General features: G+C 38.2%; 1 protein-coding gene across 6 annotated transcripts in view; it reads left to right on the top strand.

Annotated features, from left to right (window-relative positions):
• Positions 1 to 2,419: 2,419 nt before the first annotated feature.
• The window catches only part of LOC139420192 (lethal(3)malignant brain tumor-like protein 4), a 125,535-nt gene continuing 119,745 nt past the window's right edge, over positions 2,420 to 8,209 (top strand). Inside the window, exon 1 of one of the 6 annotated variants that reach the window (XM_071170008.1) lies at positions 2,420 to 2,522. The gene's annotated coding sequence lies outside the window, so the exon portion shown is untranslated. Of the gene's footprint in view, positions 2,523 to 2,942; positions 2,991 to 8,209 lie in introns of those variants that run through there. The other 5 variants (XR_011635476.1, XM_071170009.1, XM_071170010.1 and 2 more) reach the window with 5 other exon arrangements.

The raw sequence follows: 8,209 nt of genomic DNA, 5'->3' as shown, positions 1-8,209 counted from the left end.
GGATTTCTCTAAATTGAAATATTCATGGTACTCTGGTGCAAAGTGAGGCACTGATGTAATAAGCATTGAGGTGTGAGCCGACAGGATAGAAATAGAAAAACTAGAACATCCATGGTCGTGGTCTGAGGGTTTTTTCCTCTTCTAGTACTTATATTTCTATGGTTGATACACCTACCAGCAGTGGTGGAAAAAGTACCCAATTGTCATACTTGAGTAAAAGTAAAGATACCTTAATAGAAAATGACTCAAATAGAAGTGAAAGTCACCCAGTAAAATACTACTTGACAAAAAATCTTAAATATTTGGTTTTAAATATACTTAAGTATTCAAAAGTAGAGGTACAAATAATTTCTAATTACTTATATTAAGCAAACCAGACCCCACAATTTGTTATTATTTTATTTATTTATTTACAGATAGCCAGGGGCACACCCCAACACTCAGACAGCAGTTACAAATGAAGCATTTTTGTTTAGTGAGTCCAGCAGATCAGAGGCAGTAGAGATGACCAGGGATGTTCTCTGTTTAGTGAGTCCAGCAGATCAGAGGCAGTAGGGATGACCAGGGATGTTCTCTGTTTAGTGAGTCCAGCAGATCAGAGGCAGTAGAGATGACCAGGGATGTTCTCCGTTTAGTGAGTCCAGCAGATCAGAGGCAGTAGAGATGACCAGGGATGTTCTCTTGATTAGTGTGTGAATTGGGTCATTTTCTTGTTTTGTTAAGCATTAAAAATGCAACGAGTACTTTTGGGTGTCAGGAAAAATGTACGGAATAAAAAGGGTATTATTTTCTTTAGGAATGTAGTGAAGTAAAAGTAAAAGTTGTCAAAAATATTAATAGTAAAGTAATGTACAGATACCCCCAAAAACTACTTAAGTAGTACTTTAAAGTATTTGTACTAAAGTACTTTACACCAATGCCCACTAGAAGGAAAGGAAAAGGCTTTAAATGACAGCTCCATGGGCCATCAATTGGACTTGATTGGAACAGTCAGGCATATGATAGATCATGATGACGAACGTTGTTTAAATTGGCAACAAGGGCACAGAACCAGAAGCTACAATAGAGAGTTACATAAGAAACATGTCAAATTCCGTTATTTATTTAAAATAACTGTAGCATAATATTTTATTCAGGCCTCTGCATTGCTGCAGCCAGTCACCAGGGCAACCCTTGCTTTACGAACAGAACAGGGAGAGTGATCATTAATTACTTATGCGACCTGGCAGAAATACATCAGGGATGTTGTTGAGGTGTTTGTATGGAGATAGAAAGAGCAGAGTCATACAAATATAATTTACATTAGCTACATCAGTCGTTGTGTGCAGGTTACATGACTTATCTAGTTCACAACATAACAGGAGTCTAGCCACAGGTCATTCATTATGTGCAAATGTGCCCAACCTATATTTTTATGAACCCATTTTATCGTCTTCCTTATGAACCCATTATATCTCCTTATGGACCCATTCTATCTTATTCTTTATGAACCCATCCTATGTTCTTCCTTATGAACCCATTCTATATCCTTATGAGCCCATTCTATCTCCTTATGAGCCCATTATATCTCCTTAGGAACCCATTCTGTCTTCTTATGAACCCATTCTATCTTCTTATGAACCCATTCTATCTTCTTATGAACCCATTCTATTTTCTTATGAACTCATTCTATCTTCTTGTGAACCCATTCTATGTTCTTCCTTATGAACCCATTCTATCATCTTTTGAACCCAATCTATCTTCTTATGAACTCATTCTATCTTCTTCCTTATGAACCCATTCTATCTTCTTCCTTATGAACTCATTCTATCTTCTTCCTTATGAACCCATTCTATCTTCTTATGAACTCATTCTATCTTCTTATGAACTCATTCTATCTTCTTATGAACCCATTCTATCTTCTTATGAACCCATTCTATCTTCTTATGAACTCATTCTATCTTCTTCCTTATGAACCCATTCTATCTTCTTATGAACTCATTCTATCTTCTTATGAACCCATTCTATCTTCCTTATGAACCCATCTTTGTGTCCAGGAATAGATTCAATAGTTCAAGTTTAAAAATCTGAGTAAAATTTGAGTAATAGGAATTCCGTGAAATTCTTCACCATTTATATGGAATTATGTTTATTCTAACACTGTCTATTCTATTCTTAACTCGGGTGTAATGTATAGACCACTCTGCTAAAAATGTTAGGAATTTCAGGATTGCATGAAATTCATTTCCATTACATGAAATTGTCAATTTTTTTATTGATTTATTGACAGTAGGTTAGTATTTTATTATTCATATCCAATTATATTTACAAGAAAGTATGGACTGTTATACAATCCTTGTCTTGTAGCCCACCTTTTCCTTATCGTCTGCCCAGCCACCATATTTCACACCTGTTCAATCGCCTTCTAATATTTAGTTATGAGTCTTCCAGTAGAGGGCTGTTCGAGAGCATGCGCACAACCGCAGCGAGAGAACCCTATTCCTCCTGTCACAACATTGAGGGGCAAAACGACAGCCGTGTTGGTAAGGAATTCATAATTTCATACAACCGCTGGGTTACTGTACTTTGTTTTTAAAATATGACCAAGCACACACTATGGAAGAGCTGCATTTTGTAGGACGAAAACTATTCGAATGGCGTGTCGGGTTTTCCCATCGTTTTCAGATGTGTTGAGATGGCTATTCTCGCGCTAATCTCTCATGTTTTCTCCTATTAAGCAAACGAACATATAATATGCCCCTTCCGTCAACTACTGACCCACTAAATTAAGTAAAATCAACTATGTCTATGTATTCGTCAATTTATTGCTGAAACATTTTCCAAACAAGTGATACGAGATAGTGTAAACACAATGCGTAGCACGGCAGTCAAGCTAAGTGAAACTATAATTTTCTGACTGTTCTCGGAAATGTTTCCTCTGCGCGTTAGCGTTTTTGGTAGCTCCGTGATGAGTTGCATCTGTCCTTGTGCGAGGAGACATGTAAACAATGGTAAGAAGTTGTTTGATGAAGCTTCGCTACATTGTTTTGATTTCCTTGACTTCAGAACTGTTTTCTCTTTCAAGCTGTTTTCTAGTTGGCTGGAGTTTCAGTTTCATCTTGGCACCTTACAAAGTGGTTTTGGCTCTAACATTTAGATTACCTCGACATTTTGTTTAACAACAATCGTTTTCTGTTTATTTGAACTGACCAGGTGTAGCCTATAAAGCTTCTCATATTTTGTTTGTTTATAAAACCTTAGGCCTAAATGGCAACTTGTTTCGTGTTTTCTAAATGTCACTGTAACACAAACTATCCAGAAAATGTAAAATATAAAATAATATCTGATTCTTAATGATTAAAATTCTGTTCTTATTCTAACAATCATTCACCCCTACTAATAATTGTCAAAACCTTATCCTATTCAATGATTAGATACAAGTAGATGCACACTCATAATTTACTTGAAGAAAAAAAAATGTAAATTGGGAATAAAATACACCTGTTGAGTAAAGAATGTAAGGGCTTGTTTGTATGACTGTAATGCAGTAAAATGTTACCACAGTCAAACTTCACTAAAGTAACAAAATAAGAATACATATGCCTAAACCAAAATAGCAGCAGACACACCCCCAGCACACACACCCCCAGAAGACCCAACCCTTTTTCACAAAAGTGGTTAGAGCGTTGGACTACTAACCGAAAGGTTGCAAGTTCGAATCCCCGAGCTGACAAGGTACAAATCTGTCGTTCTGCCCCTGAACAGGCAGTTAACCCACTGTTCCTAGGCCGTCATTTAAAATATGAATTTGTTCTTAACTGACTTGCCTAGTAAAATAAAGGTAAAAAAAAAACAAGGAAAAGGAAAAGGGGATTCCTAATCAGTGTGTGGTAAAGCATTTAACCCAACCCTTCTGAATCAGAGAGATGCGGGGGCTGCCTTAAACAATGTATTGTTGCTTTGTCAAACAGGTTTTACCCCTTTAATTCTCTGGTCATTCAATTATTATTACTTAGTGAAACACTACTCGTTAGTCGTATTTCTAAGAAAATAGACCCTAATGTATAATATTTCATAGAGCCCTCAAACTCAACTGGACCTCTAAGCCAGTCCCACTGGATTTTTTTTCATTGTTCCTCTCTAATCAGGGACTGATTTAAACCTGGAACATCAGGTGGGTGTAATTTAATTATCAGGTAGACCAGAAAACCAGCAGGCTCTGGACCTCGTAGGGTAGGAGTTGAATACCCCTGTTCTATATCATCACAGCAACAACATGGACTTGCTGCTGTTATATATTGAATTATTTCTATTCAATACTTAATTTCCATTTGCTTTGAAGGTGACTGATGTTGTAACTTGTCTTGTGATTGTCAAAAAGTCAGATTAAAGGTTATATTGTTGAGGTGTTTATTTTGATGCCAGTGTCGGGAAGTAGTTCATATGCTTTCTGCTTTTCACGCCGCAATATAGCTGCCACATAACACTTCCTGTTGTAGCACACAGATAAAACATGAATAAAGTGTTTTGGCTTGAGAAGCCTCTTCAGTTTGTGTACCAGTGGAAGAACCTATTCAACGATAACAAATTGGCTAAACTGTGACTTTTATTGCCTCGGTTGAGTTCAGTAAATTATATCTTAACTGACAACATGCGTGGAACCATATTCTAATCTACGCTGTGTCTTCAATATCTCTATTATAGAGAATGTTGCACTGGCTTGGTAAAGTCATTGCTAAGTTTTTCCATTTGGCTTCTGCTGTCAAGTGAAGCCGGTATGTCATCTCACATTATAAGGAGATTGGTGGAGACCTGATATCATTGTCCCGAACTGTAAAGCGTCAGTTTGTAACTTGGACTTGGATGTGAACATGTCATGTGATATGAGCGAAGGGAACACTTCCCCCCCCCCCCCCCCTTTCTGAATGGTAAATACTGATGGATGAGGGGTTATTTGGAAGCTGAGTGTATGTTTTATCTATTTTCATGAACACTTGATATCAGAAGTCAACTATTAATCTTTACAGTTGGCTTGCACATTGTATAGTCTACAGTCCGGTTAAGAGAGACATTTTGTACCGTCATTTTACATATTCTACTGACTGTAAAGCATTCAAAACAATGCTGTTACACTTGTCTTAAATTCTGCAGGTAAAATGCATTACGATGCAGTTATAATGCGTTGTAAGACTTGTTTATCTATCCCTTTAAGTTTGACAGTGGTTTCTATCATGAATATCATATTTCTAACTTAATTACTTCAGTATTGCAGTACTGGCTTGGCTTTCACTCTTCGCAAAACATTTCAGTGACCTCGTCTGTTTTAAGTGTATAGTTTTAGTTGTATCGTGTTCGTTTTTAACAATGTTGAATGGTTTGTAGTTCTTTGCGTAAAGCGTTTGCTCCACTGAAAGTTTTTGCGATTATGCTGCGGGACTTAGAGATAATTTGTGGTTTAGTACGGTACCCTGCGTCACCACTTCATCACTTCAGACCAGTGCAAGGGGGAGTTGGAGCACTGATTATGCTTTTGGGTCCAACTGTGTCTCTGACAATGAATGGGCGACATAAACCTAAATAGAAACAGAAAATTGTGCACAACTTCAGTATTACTTACGAAAACTGTTGTTACACTAAGGTTTTTATTATTTTATTTTGCTCTTACTGTAGTAGTGTAGGCTACTCCCGACCGGTCAAGTTGTACAGCGCCTGAGTGGTGCCACAGTCTAAGATACTGCATAGCATGTCAAGCTGTTTTGCTACAGATGCTGATTCAATACCCATGCCGGCCTCGACTGGGAGACCCATGAGATGACTGAATGTTTTTGGTTTTCCCCCTCTAAAAACGGAAATAAATAATTCTAAATAACAAACTAGCTTTATTTACAAATCAGTAACAATGTCTCACCCCATGTTCAAGAATGGCCCCTTTCTCGCTAATCTTACGTTATTTGAAAACGAAATCATCTCAAATTTTTATTTTTTTATTTTTTTTAAACAGTGATTTATTATTAATTTAGAACTATATAAAAGCCCCTCTATTCTAACAGATATATTATTAACCCTGTTATTAGCAGGGCAATATAAACTAGGCAAAAAAAGAAACGTCTCTTTTTCAGGACCCTGTCTTTCAAAGATAATTAGTAAAAATCCAAATAACTTCACAGATCTTCATTGTAAAGGGTTTAAACACTGTTTCCCATGCTTGTTCAATGAACCATAAACAATTAATGAACATGTACCTGTGGAATGGTCGTTAAGACACTAACAGCTTACAGACGGTAGGCAATTAAGGTCACAGTTATGAAAACGTAGGACACTAAAGAGGCCTTTCTACTGACTCTGAAAAACACGAAATGAAAGATGCCCAGGGTCCCTGCTCATCTGTGTGAACATGCCTTAGGCATGCTGCAAGGACTGCAGATGTGGCCAGGGAAATCAATTGTAATAACCGTACTGTGAGACGCCTAAGACAGCACTACAGGGAGACAGGACAGACAGCTGATCGTCCTCGCAGTGGCAGACCACGTGTAACAACACCTGCACAGGATCGGTACATCCGAACATCACACCTGCAGGACAGGCACAGGATGGCAACAACAACTGCCCAAGTTACACTATCCCTCCACCAGTGCTTAGACTGTTCGTAATAGGCAGAGAGAGGCTGGACTGAGGGCTTGTAGGCCTGTTGTAAGGCAGGTCCTCACCAGGCATCACCGGCAACAACATTGCCTATGGGCACAAACCCACCGTTGCTGGACCAGACAGGACCAGACAGGACTGGCAAAAAGTGCTCTTCACTGAAGAGTTGCGGTTTTGTTTCACCAGGGGTAATGGTGGGATTCGCGTTTATCGTCGAAAGAATGGGCGTAGTGAATTACTATGGGAATAAATATCACTGAATTACAGAAACATTTGGACAAATTAGTCCAATGAAGGGAAACAAATGGTTTCTTACTGGAAAATATTCTTTCAAACACACACGGTCATGTTGTACTGCGCCAACATGGCTATTAGCAGGTAGCTGGACAATAGACTTGCCTAGAAGGAGGTTGGGGGAGAATTCTATAGTCAAATGTATTTCTATGTTTGGTTGGCTGTATCACAACCGGCTGTCATTGGTTGCAATTTCAGTTTAATCCACCAGAAAAGACAAATGAATAATACCACAAAAAGTATTTTTATGTTTCACATCCAATCGTGATGGGAGTCCCATAGGGCGGCGCACAATTGGCCCAGTGTTTCTCTCCTTCTAAAAACAGAAATACATTTTTTTGTCCTTTACCAAAATTATTTTGGCCTTTTCAAATTACAATCGCTCACTTTAGTTTTTTTGAAAACGAAATAACCTAAAATATCGTTATATATTATCAAGTTGATGGCACAGTTGTATAGCCGGCACCTATATAAAGCTGAGTGACACACTCATTCATGGCTTTGGATCAAAATAAATAAGTACCAACATTCTTTCTGATAGTCTTTAATAAATTTATGTTTTGGTTATCCTGACCTGGACACCATGTACAGTATTATAATAGCCCGTTATGGGCTATTAGCAGGACAATATACCTTTACCAACACCTCTCTGTATTTTGATACTTTGTGGATGGGGACTCCCGCAGTGCAAAATGCATTGTTGCAGATGCAGGTTCGATACCCGTGCCGGCCGCCACCGGGAGACCCATGAGGTGGCTTTTGGTTTTAATTTAGAATCCTCTATATGTAATTATTGGCGGAGAGTCATATTTTTCGATATACTGTAGGCCTAACGTAGGCGACATGATTCTCACTAGTGTTGAGTAATGTGCTGTTAAAAGTGACGTAGCATATTGAAGTTAGAAGCAATAGGATTTGAAGCAAAAGTCTACAACTATTTTATCACTGTTTCGCCCTGCTCTAAGAGAAGCATGGGGACTGGTCTTGATAAATCAATGAGATTTTAAATTTTCATTTAATCTCCGTTTTGGTATTGGTTAGACTACAATTAGGGTGTAGAAATGTCATGCTCTTAGTATAACCTTTATTTAACTAGGAAAGTCCGTTAAGAACATATTCTTATTTATAAGGACAACCTACTCCTTCCTCCCCGTCGGGGAATTGAACCCCGGTCTCCCGTGAGCCCGCACGACACAAGGATTATTTAGCTAAATAGCAAAGTACTGTAGCCTACCACCGACCATCACACTGTACAGTGCCATATTTTCCGTTCCATCTTAATGGAAACCCAGAG

Source organism: Oncorhynchus clarkii, chromosome 11 (genome assembly GCF_045791955.1).
Source record: "Oncorhynchus clarkii lewisi isolate Uvic-CL-2024 chromosome 11, UVic_Ocla_1.0, whole genome shotgun sequence".
NCBI lineage: Eukaryota > Metazoa > Chordata > Actinopteri > Salmoniformes > Salmonidae > Oncorhynchus > Oncorhynchus clarkii.
This window is presented reverse-complemented; position numbering and strand designations above follow the sequence as displayed.